General features: G+C 43.7%; 1 long non-coding RNA gene across 1 annotated transcript in view; it reads left to right on the top strand.

Moving 5' to 3' along the window:
* LOC122448827 overlaps positions 1 to 18203 on the top strand; it is a 163451-nt gene that overhangs the window by 37660 nt on the left and 107588 nt on the right. The window lies entirely within an intron of this gene.

Genomic DNA, 18203 nt, shown 5'->3' with positions numbered 1-18203 from the left:
AGGAAGCTCCTTTGCTTACACTACTGTCACTCAACAAATCCTCTAGCAACACTTGTTGACTAGGTACCTGCTGGTGCCAAGTGCTTCGCCTGCAGGATGTAAATGAGTCTTCTCGACAGTGCTGTGTGGTGGATCGCATTAATAGTCCCCCTTTATCATGAAAGAAATAGAGACTCAACAAAGCGGACCAACTTTTAAGTCACACAGCTGGTATACATTTGGGCCAGATGTGGAGCCCAGGTATCTCTGCTCCAAACGTCCTTACTCTCTTCTGCAATGTGCTCAGAGGCCCGTTTAGGATGGGTCTCCATGACAACTGCGGACCTGATGACTCCAAAGGTGTTTTTCTTACCCTCTGTCTTAGTAGACAGGGATTCAAATGCTAACTTGTTTATTTGGGACTTGGAACCAATGCAGGCAGTCAATAAAGGGTGCATGATTCTACTGATTATACTAGTTCCCACAGTGTGACTGTGGCTTAATTCTGCTGGGGGACTGTGAGACCCCGCATGGAACACCATGGGATTATTCCACCCCAGAGGTGAGGGAGCTGGGGTATTTATCCACCAACTCTCATGGGTCTTTGGTTGAGAGCCATGGGGGTGTGGGTGGCACTTTTGACCTGCCATGATGTTCGTGGAAATAGTAGATTCTATGCCCAGAGAACATCATCAGGCAAAGAAGCAGCAGTTGGCAGCAAAGCCAGAATGTTGCAGAAAGTCGCCCACACTTGTGAAGATCCTGGGGTCATCACAAGTCCTGTCTCATCAGAAGATAAAGGCTGAGCTTTTCTTCTCTTGGTTCCAAGGTTCTGTGTCACTCTTTGAGATCCTGGGGTTGCCTTTTAAGGGATTTAACCATTAGCAGAGCAGATGGGTGCTTTGCTGATGATCTTTGAAAATTGGAATCTATTTGCAGTTCAGAAAGGAAGGCTGGGAATCTTTGCATATGTATAAAGAAGGTGTTTTCTAAGAATCTTAATGGTGTAAATAAGGTTTAGGAGCATGTTTAAATCTACTTTGCAAGCTTTCCCAAGGTCTTTAGAAATGCTTATGTAGTTAGTTGCCCAGTTGTCCAACTCTTTTCTACCCTATGGACAGGAGCCCACCAGGCTCCTCTGTCCATGAAATTTCTCCAGGCAAGAATACTGGAGTGGGTTGCCATGCTCTTCTTTAGGGGATCTTCCCAACCCAGGGATCAAACCCAGGTCTCCTGCACTGCAGGCAGACTCTTTACCATTTGAGCTACCCAGGAAGCCCTTTAGAAATGCTTGTCGGCATACAAACAACTCATGGATTACAAATTATCCTTCTGTTTCATTAAAGCATGCCTCCTAACCACTGATCACAGGCAGCCCTTGGCTTAGTTTGAATAAAAGTGTGGGTTTTGTGTATAGTCAGTAATATAGGTTTGGTTTTAAAGCCAGCATGACCTCCTCATTCTGAATTCACATTGGAACATAACTCCTTTTGGCCAGATCATCTTCACTGTTAAATCATTGATATTTAGTTTTCTTCTTAGGTTATAACGGAGTCATAAGCTATAGTGAAGGCTCACTAGACGTTCCATCTTCTTCCTTCTTGCTGTTTTCTGTTTGGAAGTTAACATTTATTTAGCCTCTGTTAGGTGCTTGACTCTGGATTAGCCCCTTTCATCCTTGCTGCAGCCCTGCAAGGGAGTGTTCACATTGCCATTTTGCCTTGAGGTCAAACTCCTTTCCTTTCTGGGAAAATGGGTGGGAAGTAAGTGAGACAGAGAAGGACAAGTATCATGTGATATTGCTTATATGTGGAATCTAAAAAAAGGGTACTGATGAACTTACCAACAAAACAGAAACAGGGTTACACGTGTAGAAAACACACTAATGGTTATCAGGGGATAAGGGGTGGAGGAGGGATATGTTGGGAGAGGGGGGTTGACATATATGCACTACTATACATAGAGTGGATAACTAATAAGAACCTACTCTGGGCTTCCCTGGTGGCTCAGACGGTAAAGAATCTGCCTGCAATGTGGGAGGCTTGGTTTTGATCCCTGGGTCAGGTAGATCCTCTGGAGAAGGGAATGCCTGCCTACTCTAGTATTCTTGCCTGGAGATTCCATAGACGGAGGAGCCTGGCAGGCTACAGTCCCTGGGCTCACAGAGAGTTGAACACAACTAAGTGACTAACAAGGAAGGAAGAATCTACCATGTAGCACGGGGAGCTCTACTTCTGTGCTTTGTAAAGGCCTCTGTGGGAAAAGAATCCAAAAACGTGTGGATGTGTGTATATGTGTAACCGGTTCACTTGGCCATACATCGGACAACATTGTAAATCAACTGTACTCCAATAAAAATGAAAAGAAATTATTTATGTAAAAAAAATAGATTTCAGGGAATGTCCGCTGGGTGAAGTGTGCCTGGTAACTGGGAGTTAGGCCAGTGGTTCTCAACACTGAGTCACTGGGCAGCTTTTGAAAATTACTGATGTCCAGGCTGCACCCAGACCAATGAAGTCAGCGTGTCTGGGAGTGGATCCTGGGCAAGCTTTCCAAAGCTCCCCAGGTGGAGACTCAGCTGAGAACCATGCCTGAGCAAGTACAAGTCCACTCTCCCAAAGCTGAGTCCTGACGTCCTGTGTCCTGGGAGTGACATGAACACCAGAGCATGTGGACCTCAGTTCGAATCTTGACTCTGCTCCATATGAGCTGTGATTCTGGACGAGGTGTCTTATCACTGGGAATCTCTTTTTTGAACTGATGATGATAATATTTATCATAATAGTTTAAAAGACTTGTAGGGTTATTCTGAGGATTTAAAAAATATTTATTTATTTGATGGCCTTGAGTCTTAGTTGTGGCATGCAGGATCTTTCGTTGGGGCATGTGGGATGTAGTTCCCCAGCTGGGGATTCTGCTGGGCCCCTTGCATTGGGAGTGGAGTCTAAGCCACTGGGCCAACAGCCATTCTTCTGTTGCTCAGTTGTGTCCGACTCTTTTTGACCCCATGAACTGCAGCATGCCAGGCTTCCCTGTCATTCACTATCTCCCAGAGTTTGCTCAAACTCATGTCCATTGAGTCATGATGCCATCCAACCATCTCATCCTCTGTCGTCCCCTTCTCCTCCTGCCCTCAATCTTTCCCAGCATCAGGGTCTTTTCCAATGTCAGTCACCTTCACATTAGGTGGCCAAAGTATTGGAGCTTCAGCTTCAGCATCAGTCCTTCCAATGAATATTTAGGACTGATTTCCTTTAGGATGGACTGGTTGGATCTCCTTGCAGTCCAAGGGACTCTCAGGAGTCTTCTTCAACACCACAATTCTTCTGCGCTCAGCCTTCTTTATAGTCCAACTCTCACATCCGTACATGACTGCTGGAAAAACCAAAGCTTGGACTATATGGGCCTTTGTCAGCAAAGTGATCTCTCTGCTTTTTAATGTCTCTGTCTAGGTTTGTCGTAGCTTTTCTTCCAAGGAGCAAGCATCTTTTAATTTCATGGCTGCAGTTACCATCCTCAGTGATTTTGGAGACCGGGAGAATAAAATCTGCCACTGATTCTTACTGCCCCCCCCGCCCCCGCCATCTATTTGCCATGAAGTGATGGGACCGGATGCAGAAGTCCCCATTCTGAGGATTTAATGGGACACTCAGACACTCATGATGCCTAAGAAGGAGCAACAATGTCACCAACCTCTTCCAGCCTTGCCCACGGTGACCGGGTCCTCACCCTGCCTGGAAGCCTGTGGCTGACCCCAAGTTCCAGTGCTGGCCGTCTCTCTGGAGGCCACCCCCTTGACCGATGCCCTCGACGTGCTCAGCCGTGCCCATCTTCTCCTGAGGAGGATGGTATCGACATTTCAAAACAGTTTAATTATTCTGCGGCTGCCTGGCTATTAGCTGCGACAAGAGAGCTCAGGGCTATTTTTCAGCATTAATTTTCCATTTGAAATGAATTCCTTTTGGTTACACTTTTTAAATGTTTCTTTTAATTAGACGCAATTACTTCAGAAGAATTGCTTTTATTCCTCAGCCTGAGATCCCAGTGATAAAGTCGCTATCTGGCCCCACCGAACGACCGGGACGGCTCATTTAGCTGCTGCACTAAAGTATATTGAACTAGGAAATTATACAGCGAATCAACTATTAATTCCTTTTATGATCGCTCCCTCTAACATCTTGAATGAGATCTTCAGGGGGAAATTTAGTCACAATAGGGATCATTGTTCTCCACCTCCAGCCGCAGGCCCAGGCTTTGGGGGGGTGGGGGGCGGTTGGCAGCTGGGGGCTGCTGCCCTGGTGCTGGGTCTGACACAGGGGCAGGATGGCACAGGGACTCCTGGCTGTCCTGGGGCTTGGGGGGCTGGGAATTCTGCAGCCAAACACCTTGGCCAGGCTGGGGGGTAGGCCCTTAAGCTCTGGGCAGGGGGAGGGGGCTGCGGCTTTGCAAAGGGAGAAGGCAGGCAGTTGACTCAAGTTGAAGGTTGCCAATTTTGGCATTCTTTGGTGGTTCGGTGAACTGGGCGTCAGTAGGTGGCGCTCTTGCTTCTGTGTTGGTCATTTCTGCCTGGACTAAAGGGAGGCCCCGGAAGAGCTTCCGCAAGCCAGACTCCAAAGTAGCCTTTCTTTAGACGCTTCAGTCCCATCCACTCTTAGCAGATGGGGAAACTGAGGCACAGAAGGCTGCCCAGCCACAGACAGAGGCTGAACCCGATCACTTGAGCTCACCCAGGTCTCTGACCAGGGCCCCTGGGATTTTCTTGGCTTGGAAAGCCACCCCTCCAATACAGCTGGCTGACGGCTTCTCCTCCAGGGGTTTTGTAGGTGAAGTTCATAGTTGTACTCATCGAGGGCTGCTTTGCCATCGTGCACCAGAGATGCTGGATGCCCAGAGCACTGGATGGGGAAGGGGTGGGCAGGACCTGGGCACGTTCCTCGGCATTGGAAACCGCGGGGCTCCAGGAGAGGGGCAGTGACCTCAGGAGTGTCTTTGCCGCCTCTACAAACCCTGTTGGACCAGCCGCTCTAAACCAGCCGTTGGAGGGATGTGACCAAGGAAACATGGCCCTGACCGCTTGGAAACATTTACTCAGAATCACATCATGGGACTTCCCCTGGTGGTCCAGCGGTAAAGAATCCTCCTGCCCATGCAGGGGACACAGGTTGGATCCCTTCTGGGAAGATTCCGCATGCCTGGGGGCGACCAAGCTCGTGCACCCTAGAGCCTGTGCTCTACAATAAGAGAAGCCACGGTGATTAGAGCCCCGTGCACCGCAGTGAAGAGAAGCCCTCGCTCGCTGCAGCTAGGGAAAGCCTGCACACAGCAATAAAGACCCAGCCCAGCTTAAAATCACAGCGTGACGAGTGTGTGGCATTTCTCTTAGAGGAGCTGGGCTTTGAAGGATGGCTAGGAGTTTGCAGAGGAAAGGCCTTCTGGGTAGAGGGCACTGGCGTGGAGGGGCGAGAGCATGAAGGTGGGGGTTAGTGCGGGGAGGGCAGGAGGTCTGCATGCAAATGCTTACCTAGGCCTTGGGTGCCATGCCTGAGAGTGTGGACTCTGTCCCGAGGGCAATGGGGAGCCACGGAAGATTCTCAGCACAGAGGAGAGACCTAGTCACATTTGTGATTTTTGACAGGTTGTGTGGGCTGCTCTGTGGAGGATTTGAGACAATCAGCTGGGAAACCTTCTGGGAGTCTCACTCCACCGTCCAGGGGAGAGGCAAACACGGCCCGAATTAGGACAGGGTCAGGCGGTCAAAAAGGCAGGCGCAGGTGGGGCTTTGAGCAAGGCTGCCTCATAACTTCGATGGACCCTGAACACTTCTGCCTTTTTGGTCTCCTCCTAAGAGAATAGATTTTTGGGTGGGTTCCTAAAAATTTCATTTGTTTCTGATGAGAGGAAAATTAAAACATTTTGGTCTACTCTTTTTTTTATTTTGTATTGGGGTATAGCTGATTAACAATGTGAACAACAAAGGGACTTAGTCATGCATATGTATACATGTATCCATTCTCCTGCAAACCCTGCTCCCATTCAGGCTGAATTTTGATCTACTCTTTTTTTTTTGGTTGTACTGTGTGGCCTGCAGGATCTTAGTCCCCTGACCAGGGATCGAACCCATGCCCTCTGCACTGGAAGTGCAGAGTCTCAACCACTGGACCTTCAGGGAAGTCCCTGGTCTCTTAAAATTAATTTTCTATTCTGATTAAAAAAAAAAAAAGTAAACTATTGTATATACATACAATGGATACCAGAGAGAAGGAAATTCTGCAGTATGCAACAAGGTGGAAAAACTTTGGGGTCATTTTGCCCAGTGAAATAAACCAGTGACAAGGAAGACAAGTAGTAACTGATTCCTCTTATAGGAGGTAACTAAAATGATCAAATTCATGGAATCAGTGGTTGCCAGGGGCTGGGGGCAAGGGGGAAATGAGGAGTTATTCATCAACAGGCATAAAGTTTCAGGTTAGCACACCGTAAATTTACACAACGTTGTATGTCCAATGTAATTCAATAAAAAAAGTTTCAGTTAAGTAAGATGAATAAGGTCTAGAGATCTGTTGTATGACGTTGTACCGATAGCAGACAGTAATGTATCGTACACTCAAAGATGTGCAGAGGGTAAATCAAATGATGGTGTTGGATGTTCTTACTACAGCAAAAGATGAAAAGATATTAAAATATTGTTGGGTGTAAAATATCGTTGGTCTCAGGCATGTGCTTCTGAGCCTGATGGTGAGGTCAGTACTGGTTTTGAGAGAGAGCAGATAGGATTGGGAACTTGGGTCTCCTGCTCTGTGGTTGAGGGAGAATATGGGACCCTTCCCCTCCCCTAATTCCTTCAGTCACGGCACGCCCCCCGCCCCCCGCCCCACCTGGGTACCCTGGAGGATGAAAGTGATGACGATGATGAACATTTACTGAGCACTTATTATGTCCAAAGCATTTTATGGGCTATTTCATTTACTGCTCCCTAAGATCCCCTGGAATCTTGGAAGAGAGAATGGCTACCTACTCCAGTATCCTTGCCTGGAGAATTCCACGGACTGAGGAGCCTGGCGGGCTCTAGTCCACGGGGATGCAAAGAGTCGGACACGACCGAATAACCAATACACACACACACACACATGATTCTTTGAAAGGCTTCCCAGGTTGCACCAGTGGTAAAAAACCTGCCAATTTAGGAGACATCAGAGATGTGGGTTCGCCCCCTGGGTAGGGAAGATCCTCTGGAGGAAGGCATGACAACCCATTTCAGTATTCTTGCCTGGGAAATTTCAAGGGCAGAATAGCCTGGCGGGCTACAGTCCAGGGGATTGCGGAAGAGTTGGAGGCAAGTGAAGTGACAGAGCACGCACGCACGCACAAGGCTTCCCGGATGGCTCGGCGGGAAAGAATCCGCCTGCAATGCAGGAGCCACAGGGGCCACAGCCTCCATCCCTGGGTTGGCAAGATGCCCTGGAGGAGGGCTCGGCAACCCACTCCAATATCCTCGCCTGGAGAATCCTCTGGACAGAGGAGCCTGGCAGGCTACAGTCCACGGGCTCGCAGAGTCGGACATGGCTGAAGTGACTGAGCACTCACGCAAGGGTTGTCCTGAAGTTTAAACAAGATCATTAATGTAAATTGTAGTTCTTGGCACATAGTAAGGTCTGATGAGTAGAAGCTAATTATTTTTATTTTTAGGAAAAAAAAAAATAGAGACAAATGATCAGAGTGAGCAGGAACCCGAGGAATCCTGTTCCCCAAGATGTGCCACATTTACACGTGGAAAACAGAGTAGCTAATATAAATTCATCTCGTTGACACAAAGTATTGTATCAGCACAGTTGGCTGGTCATGCTCTGAAAAACCTCTGGGGTGAGAAACCCTGGGTGGCAGCATTTCAGATAGGGTCTCATGCTGCCTACACATCCGTATCACCTGAAGGAATTAAAAAAAATTACTGATGTTTGGGCCCTGCCCATAGAGATTCTGTTTTAATGTGTCTGGAGTGGGGCCTGGGCATTGTACCTAAAAACTCCCCTGCTGATTCTAATGGGCTGAGAACCACTGCCCTGTGTAGTCATAGATCTGTTTAATGTCTGTCTGTCCCAAAGGGCTGGAGGCTTCCCCACTGCAGGGACTGTAAATATTTGTTGAATCGGAAATGGATGAATGAAGGAGGCTGTTGTAGGCAAGCCTTCTCTGAGGCACTGGCAAGGAACAACTGCCTGGCCTGCCTTAGACCCTGACTGATGTGAGCTGGCCTCCCTGGTGGAGGAGCATGCATAGTTAGCTAGTAGAAAATCAGTCAGCCCAGGCTATAAACATGGGTCGAGGGCACAGTGCTGGAGAGGGGCCTTGTAAGGAGTCTGGACTTCATCCGCTGGTTGCCTCTCCTGGAATCAGCGCTTGGTTCCTGCCTCTCCTCTCATGGTGCTCAGCTTCAGGGTGGAGAAGTCTCAGGGGCAGATTCTCCTACTGATGCCTGCCCTGTAGTCCACGGAAGCCAGAGCCGAAGAGGAAATTCCTGTGCTCTACCCAGACGCCCAAGAACATATGGGCCTTGGAAATCATCATCAGAGGAAGCCATCTTCTTCATTAATTGATTAATGTAATTAAAGAAAGATAAGTACGTCGATACCGACCACATTAGAGTTAATTTGTACAGGCAATTAGCTGTGCTCCCTCCTTCATGCTAACTGCCTTAGACGTGTGCTTGTGCCCTGGGGGGCATTAGTGGGTGCTGGGTTTAAACCTGGCCCCTGTGGGCTTTCTCCTGGGCACCTCAGTGTCCAAAAGGAGCACTTGAGCCCCCAGATGTGGGTTGGAAACAAGCTCGGTGACCTTGGGAGATGTCTCCTGTCTTCTGTGGCCCTCGGTTCTCTTGTCTGTCTATTGGGGATAATTACACTGATCTCAACGTGGAAATGTATGTGCCAGGTCCGGGGGAGAGTGGAATGCCCTCTTCCTTCCTGTGTCCTCCCAAAGACATCTCCTTTTTCAGGCCAGGGGGCCAGCCCTGGGCATAGCTCTGCTCTGGATCCTAAGCTTAAGATGCTCCTGCAAGGTCTCTGGGAAACTTGTGGGTCTGGTTCTCAGCCCACTTTCCCCGTTTCCGACCCTGTCTCCATCCTCACTTGCCCTGGGGGCTGCCTGTCAGGTTTTCTGCTTCTCTCTCCCTCTGGGCTTGGGCACACATCCCTTAGGGAAACCTTCTGTTTCTCTCTCCAACCTCCTGCCGCTCGCTCTCTCTTTTTCTCTCTCGTATTCCCACATCAGGATATGGCTCCTCCATCCCTCAGGGGCTCAAGCTGGGAACTTGGGGCGGGGGTCACACTTGATGTTTCTTTCCCTCTCCCCTACACCCCCAATCCATTCACAAATCCTGTTAATTTTTTTTACAATTTTGTTGAGGTTTACTTGATATGCAATTAACTGCTCATGTTTAAAGTATATAATTTGAAAAGATTTCACATACGTGTGCGTCTGGAGAACTAACATTACACTCAAGATAATGAACATATCTGTGACTCCCCAAAGTTTCCTCATGTCCCTTGGCAATCCTCCTTCCTGCTTTCCTAAATCTCTCCTCCCTCCCATCCCCAGGCAATCACTGATCTGCTTTCTGTCCCTGCAGGTTCCTTTGTTTTTCTAGAATTTTATACAATCATTTCATAATCATACAGTATGCATTTTTTTTCCTGACTTCTTTCACTCGGCATAGCTATTTTGAAATTCACCCTTGCTGTTGCATGTGTTAATAGTTCATTTCTTTTTATCATTCAGTGGACTAGTATTCCGCTGAATACCATGAATGTGCCATGAATTTTGTTTATGTTTCTACCTGTTGATGGACATATGGTTGATTTCCAGTTTTTGGCTATTAGTGCTAATGCTGTTATGTACATTCCTGTGCATGTGTTTGCATGGGCATATGCTTTTGTTTCTCTTGGGTAAACACCTAGGAGTGAAATATCTGGATCACATGTCGGTATATGTTTAATTTTTTAAGAAACTTCTAAAATTTTTCCAGCGTAGCAGTGCCATTTCACACCAGCATCGGGTGAGAGTTCCAGTTGCTCCAAATTCTCACCCTTATCTGATATATGGTCAGTCTTTTAAATTTTAGCTATGCTGATAGAAGTAGAGTGAAATCACATCGTGGTTTTAATTTGCATTCCCCTCGTGAATAATGATGTTGGGCATTTTTTTCATGTTTTTATTTGCCATCCATAAATCTTCTTTGGTCAAGTGTTTGGTCACAGCGTTTACCATTTAGAAAAGTTAGGTTGGACTTCCCTGGTGGTCCAGAGGTTAAGAATCTGCCTGCCAATGCGGGAGACAGGATTGGATCCCTGGTCCAGGAAGATTCTACGTGCCTTGGAGCAACTATGCCCGTGAGCCATGGCCATTGAGCCTGTACTCCAGAGCCTGTGAGACGTAACTACTGAAGCCCAACACCCGAGACCCTGTGCTCTGCAATGAGAGAAACCACTGCAATGAGAAGCCTGATCACTGCAACTAGAGAGTTGCCCCCACTCTGCAATTAGAGAAAGCCTGAAGGCCGCAACAAAGACCCAACGCAGCCCCTAGAAGATTTAAATAAATAAAAAGAACTTAGAAAAAAAGGTCGCTCATTTTCTTATTATTGAATTTGGTAGTTTTATATACTTGGAATACAAATCCTTTAAGCAGAAATGTTATTTGCAAAATAATTTCCTGAGTCTGTGGCTTGTCTTTTCTTCCTCTTAACAATATCTTTCAAAGAACATCTTTCATGCTTTTTGTGGTGTGTATAAGGAATCTTTGACTTACTTGAAGTTACACAAATTTCCTTTTGCTATGGTTTTGTGAAGTTTTATAGTTTTAGGCTTTATATTTAGTTCTCTGAACTTTTCTTTGGTTCACAGCATGATGGAAATAAAATTCATGCACCCCACAATTCACCCATTTCAAGTATATGATTTGGTGGTTTTTAGTATTTAGTTTTTAGAGTTGTACAATCATCACCACTCTCTAATTCCAGAACATTCTCATCATCCCCCAAAGGTACCTCACATACATTAACAGTCATTTCCTATTCCTCTCATCCCCTAAGCCTGGAAATCATTACTATAATCTCCTTTCTGTCTCCATGGATCTGCCCCTTCCAAATATTTCATAGCAATGGAATTGTACATGACTGGCTTCTTTCACTTAGCGTAATGTTTGCAAGGATATTCATGTTGTAGCATGTATCAATATGTCACTCTTTTTTATTGCTGAGTTATATTCCATTGCATATATTGAAATGTATACATGATGTATAATACTCCATGTAAATATTTTATTTATCCACTTATCAGTTGGTAGACATTTGTGTTGCTTCCAAGTTTTAGCTATTAAGGATGGTACCAGTATAAACATTTGCATAAAAGTTGTTATGAGAACTTATTGCTGGGTTCCATATTAACTCTATGTTTAACTTTTTGAGGAACTCCCAAACCGTTTTTTGAAGAAACTTCACTAGCAATGTATGCCACGCTCAAGGCCTGTAATGGAACAAATCTTCTACCAGGAATTGAACCCAGTCCCCCTGCATTGGGAGTGCAGTCTTAGCCACTAGACCTCCAGGGAAGTCCTTAGCATAATTATGTATTGAAGTGAAATTGTGGGGGGTGCTCCAAACTGTTTTTTTTTTCTTTTTGCTGTGCCGCATGTCATGTGCGATCCTTGTTCCCCCACAAAGGATTGAAACTGCGTCCTCTGCAGTGGAAGTGCAGAGTCTTAACCACTGGACCACCAGGGACGTCCTCACAGACCAAATGTAAACAAGGTAAACAGAGAGTAATAAGCCTCCTTTCCAACGTGTTCCCAGCTCCAGAGCCCCCTTTTTCTCTATGGAACCAAACATTGCCAGAATTGTCATCCTTCTGGAAGGATCCCCTGTGTGTATCAGTGAGGATGTGTGTGTGTCTATATCCTTAAAAAACCCTCATGGAGAGCAGCGTTCTGATCACACTGTTCAGCACTTTGCTTTTTTTTCACTGAACAATATATCTTGGAGATTGTTTCATATCCATCCATAAAGAGCTGCCTCATTCTTTTTTAACGGCCATAAAGATTTCCATTGTGTGGATGTATGGCAATTTGTTTAAGCAGTCCCTTGTTGATGGACATTCAGGCTGTCTCCAATCTTCTGTTATTATAAACCGTGCTGCAGTGAATAGCCTTGTACATCCAACTTTGCATACATATATGCAAGTATGTCTGTGGAATATATTCTAGAGCAGGAGGATTTATGGGTCAATGGGTACGTGCCTCAAACAGCTTGATACAGTGTTGAATTGCCACCCACGGAGACTGCCAGTTTATACTCTCACCAGCCTTTGAGAGCGATGGCTTCTCCACACTCTGGCCAGTTCAGTGTGTGATCAAACATTTTGATCTTTGTGCATCTGCTAGGTAAAAAAATGGTATCTCTTTGCGGTTTTCATTTGAATTTCCTTTTAAAAAAATGTAAATCATGAAAGTATGATAACACATTTACAGGGGGCTTGGAAAATGCAGAATAAAGTTACATACAGTTCCACTGTAGGTTGCAATTATCTTTTGAGTGGGTAAATTAAAATTCTTAGTTGGAGTTTCAATATCAAACTCTCAGACATTAATTGAATGAATAGACGGAAAAGTAGAACCTGAAAAGCACCATGAACCAGCTCAACATAATTAAGATTTACACAGTTTTCACACAACAGCAGGATACAAGTTCTATTCAAGTCCCCATAGACTATAAACCAGGAGACACTGGAACATATCCAGGGTGCACATCCTTCTTATTAAGGCTAATGTTGAGCATTTCTTTGTAGGCTCAACATGGGGATCGAACTTGTGCCCCCTATAATGGAAGCTCGGACTCTTATTCACTGGACTGCTAGAGAAGTCCCTCGTTTTGAATGTTTTGAGGCCAAGTTTCCTAATCTGAGAACCGCTTGTTCATATCCTTTGCCCATTTTTTATTGGATTGTTGGCCTTCTTTCTTAGTGAATTGTTAGGATATTAGTATAATGGTGTAGCTCTCGCCTCTTGGTCAATTTCCTCCAGCTTCTGACCCATCACATTGGTTGCAGTGTATGCATACAGATGCACTGCTCCGCTCAGTGGAGGTGGTGGAGGTTTGGAGAACGGAGATTCTTCTTTTGTGAAGACATGACTGATGGAATGGAGAAGTTCTACTCCTCTATTGCAGAGGAGCAAATGCCTCTGACTGTGGCAGAGACCCTCTCTCTGCTCCTCTGCAGTTCTCTCTTCTTTTCTCCCTGGTTCAATAACACGCTTCCCCCGCCCCCCACGCCCCCGGAGTTCTCCTTGCTCAGCTTCCCCTTTCCTAATATTAGCACAGGCACAGCCCTGCCCCCCTGTCACAGGCAGTGATTATATAGCAAATTAACCACAAGCTGTTCGGTCCTCGTCCGGTGGCAGTTGGGGAGATGCTACTCTGAGTAATGACTTGTGTAGTCGATGCTCTCATCTGTAATTTGCGTGTGCAATAAACGCAGAAATAAAAACCCAATCCATATGAAAAAAGGACCAAGTAGAAGGAGCAGGGGTGGGGGAAGAAATCATGAATTTTGTGGACTGCATCTTACAGTCTGGCTTCAATTTCCTCTTGAGTAATGCAGTCATTGCCGACATGTGATTGATGGCTGTGTTTGCCTAAAAGATGGAGACAGGCAGAGGGAGAGGCAGGGAGCCGGGCTTGACTCCTGATGGCTCAAAGTGTGTCTTTGAGAGACGGACAGTTATTCTCTAAGCCTCAGTCTCCTCATCTGTAAAATGGGGACAATCATAATGATAATAGTGATCTCCAATCAGGTGTTAAAGAGCCTGGATTTCAGAACATGGTAAATCCATAGTTAGTATTAATTTTATTCCCTCCCTTCCTCTCTTCCTTCCATCATATTAAGTAGGGGGCTTTAAAATGAAACTTTAGATTTTGAAATAATTGTTGATTCATATGCAGTTGTAAGAAGTAGTAGATTCTGCACACTCCTCACCCATAATCGTACAGTGATGACATCTTGCAAAACAATAGTACAGTGTTATAACCAGGATATTGACACTGATACAAATCACAGATCTTACTAATATTTCCCCATTTGTACTTGTGTGTGTGTAATTAGTTCTGTGCAATTTATCACATGTATAGGTTTGTGAATTCATCATGACATCAAGATAGGTAACACTTTTATTACTATAAAGACCCTTCTCGTTGCTCTTGAATAACCACACCCACTTCTTTCCATCCCTCAGCCCCAGTCTCCAACTTCTGGCAACCAACAATCTGTTAATTTCTAAGCTATGTCTTTTCAAAAATTTTATATAGATAGAATCATATAGTATATAACTTTCTGGGATTGGCTTGCTTTTTTTTTTTTTTTAATACTCAGCATAATTCCTTGGAGATTCACAGAGCTTCTGTGTGTATAATTCATTCCTTTTTATTGCTAAGTAGTGTTCCATGGTATGAATGCATCAGCGTTTAACAATTCATCCACTGAAGGATGTCTGGGTTGTTCCTAGTTTTTGGCTATTACTAATAAAACTGCTGTGAACATTCACGTACAAGTTTTCATACAGTTTCACTTATATTTGAACACAAATTTTCATTTCTCTGGGACAAATACCCAAGAGTACAATTGTTAGTCATATAGTAATTGTGACTCAGGTGGTTCAGTGGTAAAGAATCCACCTGCCAGTGTAGGAGACATGGGTTCAATTCCTGGGTTGGGAAGATCCCTGCAGGAGGAAATGGCAACACACTCCAGTATTCTTGCCTGAAAATTTCTATCGACAAAGGAGCCGGGCAGGCTCATAGGGTTGCAGAGAGTCGAACGACTGAGCAACTGATCACCACCACCACTTAGTAATTATATGTTTAGTTTTTGTAATCAACTGCTGAATTGTTTTCCAATACAACTGCTGAATGTACTATTTTACATTCCCACGGGCAATGTGTGTGTGATTTCAGTTTCTCTACATGCTTGCCGGCACTTAGTGTTGTTACTACTTTTTATTTTAGTCCTTCTTGGAGGTGATATCTCATTGTGATGATATCTTAAATGTTTGTGTGAATATGTTTTTACCTCTCTTGTATATTTATGTAGGGATGAAATTTCTGGGTCTTATGGTCACTCTATGTTTTGAGGATATGCTAAACTGCTTTCCAGAGTGGCTGCATCATTTTTTATTCCTACTCACCATATAAGATCTCCAGTTTCTCCACATCCTCACTAACATGTGTTACACCATTTTTTTGGTCGTAGCCATCCTAGTGGGCATGAAGTGGTATCTCTTTGTAACTTTGATTTCTGTTTCGCTAATAACTAATGATGTTGAGCATCTTTTCATGTGCTTCTTGGTCATTAGTATATATTACTTGGAGAAATGTCTGTCGAAAATCTTTGCCCATTTAAAAGTTGGGTTGTTTGTCTTTTTTGCTGTTATTGCCTTGTAAGAGTTCTTTATATAGTCTAGATATAAGCCCCTCATCAGATATATGATTTGCAAATATTTTTCTCCCATTCTGTGGGTTGTCTTTTTACTTTCTTGCTAATTCCCTTGATTGCACAAAAGCTTTTAATTTTAATGAAGTTCAGTTTATTTTTTCTTTTGTTGTTTGTGCTTCTGGTATTGTATCTAAGAAATGATTGCCTAATCCAAAGACATTAAGATTTACTCCTATGTTTTCTTCTAAGACTTTTATGGATTTAGCCCTAACATTTGGTCTTTGATCAATTTTGAGTTATTTTTCATATAGTGTGAGGTAGGGGCCCAATTTCATTCTTTTGCATGTGGCTATCCAGCTGGGCCAGTACAACTTTTTGAAAATACTTTTCTTTCTTTACTGAATTGTCTCAGCACTCTTCTTGAAAATAAATTGACTGTAAATGGAAAGGTTTATTTTCAGATTTTTGAATTCTATCTGCTTGATCTATATTTCTATTTTTATGCTAGCATCACAGTGACTTGATTACTATAGCTATATAAGTTTTGAAACTGGGAAGCATATGTTCGTCAATTTTGTTCTTCTGTTCCAAGATAATTTAGTCTATTCTGTCTATTGTTTTTGTCTATTTTTACATTTCCACATATATTTATAAAATTATCCGATATGTAGGATAATCTTGTCCATTTCTGCAAGAAAGGCAACTGAGATTTTTGGCAGGTCTGTGCTGAGTCGCTTCAGTTGTGTCTGACTCTGTATGATTCTATGGACAGTAGCCCGCCAGGCTCCTCTGTCTGTGGGATTCTCCAGGCAAGAAGACTGGAGTGGGTTGCCATTTCCTTCTCCGGGGGATTTCCCAACCTAGGGATTGAACCCACGTCTCTTATTGTCTCCTGCATTGGTGGGCAGTTCTTTACCACTAGCGCCACCTGGGAAGCAGTAGGGATACTATAGATCAATATGAAGAATACTGCCATATTAATAATAGTAAAAGTCTTACAATATATGAGTAACAGATATCTTTTCATTTGTTTAGGTCTTTAACTTTTTTAATGATATCTCATAGTTTTCAGCATCTGAGTCTTGTATCTCTTTTGTTAAATTTATTCCAAGTATTTTACTCTTTTTGGTGTTACTCTAAATGGAATTGTTCTCTTAATTTTATTTTTGGATTGTTCATTGCAAGTGTATAGAAATACAGTTTATTTTTGTGTATTGATCTTGTATCCTGCAAGATTACTGAACTCTATTTTTCCATAATAAGTTTTAGTAGACACCTTAGGATTGTCTATGCAGAAGATAATATTTGTAAATATAGATAATTTTACTTCTTGTTTTCCAACCTGGAAAACCTCCCTCCTATTTTTGTTTGCCTTTCATTTCTTTATTTGTAAATATAGGTAATTTTACTTCTTGTTTTCCAACCTGGAAAACCTTCCTCCTATTTTTGTTTGCCTTTCATTTCTTTTTCTTGTTTAATTGCCTAATGACACGAAGCTTTTATAAACTGTACGGATGAGCAAACTGATGCACAGAAAGACCCGATTACTCATTCAGAATCTTACAGACTATAATATTGGCAGCAGGACTTAAACTTGGTTCAGTGATTTCAAAGACCATCATCTCCACCATTATGAAATGCTGAACTCTCTCATGGTGTGTTTCTCAGAATGAGAGACTTTTTCCACTGGGCTGCCCCTGCCAAGTGCATACTTCTGACCATAGCAATTCAATATTGCCTTGACAAACACTTAGCCCTCATTGTGTGTGGCATCTCTCAGGCTGTCATTCAAGATATCCCACCCTTCCTGGTCACGTGACCCCAGCTAAGCCAACGCTCCTAGGATGCCTAGCCTCCAATGCATGATGCGAGGACAGAAATGGCAGGGGACCATTTTTTGGCAGACCTGATCCAAATGGTCTTTGATTCCTGATAACTGGGAAACAACAGTCCCACAGTAGAGCCCAGACTTTGCATTTAATAAAGCCAGACCCTAAGCTCCACAGAGAGTCTAGGGCACTGTTCCCTAACCTTTTTGGCACCAGGGACCAATTTCGTGGAAGACTATTTTTCCACAGACCAGGCAGGGGGTTGTGGTTTTGGGATGATTCAAGTGCATTACATTTATTGTGTACTTTATTTCTATTATTACTACATCAGTTCTACCTCAGACAACAGGCATTAGATCCCAGAGGCTGGGAACACCTGGTCTAGGGAACTTAGTATCTATCTTAGTGGGAGTTTATTTCTTTGTCATTTAACATTAGTTGGCCAACAGGAGTTTTCTCTTTCTTTATACAAAATTTAATGCTTTTTATTATAAAATTAGTACCTCTTGATAGGAAATGTGGAATATAGAGAAATTAACTGAAAATTCACAATCTAGAAAGCATTTGGGAAATATTCTTTCTCTCTCATAAACATTTCTCTGTGTGTGTGCACGTGTTTGGAAAAATCAGGATCACACTGTACATATTATTTTGTATCTTTTTTCACTTACTATCATATGACCATTTTCTCATGTCCCAAGTCATACTTTATTAATGTGATTTTTAATGGCTATAAAATGGTCTACTGTATGGATATACTGCAATTCATTTAAATCCATCTTTTTTAAACAGTAAAAATTAATTTAAAAAAATTATTTATTTTTAATTGAAGGATAATTGCTTTACCATATTGTGTTGGTTTCTGCTGTATATCAGCATGAATCAGCCGTAGGTATACATATGTCCCCTCCCTCCTGAACCT

This window comes from Cervus canadensis, chromosome 10, assembly GCF_019320065.1.
Source record: "Cervus canadensis isolate Bull #8, Minnesota chromosome 10, ASM1932006v1, whole genome shotgun sequence".
NCBI classification, from domain to species: Eukaryota; Metazoa; Chordata; class Mammalia; order Artiodactyla; family Cervidae; genus Cervus; species Cervus canadensis.
The sequence above is the reverse complement of the archived record's forward strand: the minus strand, read 5'-3'. Positions and strand labels throughout refer to the sequence as shown.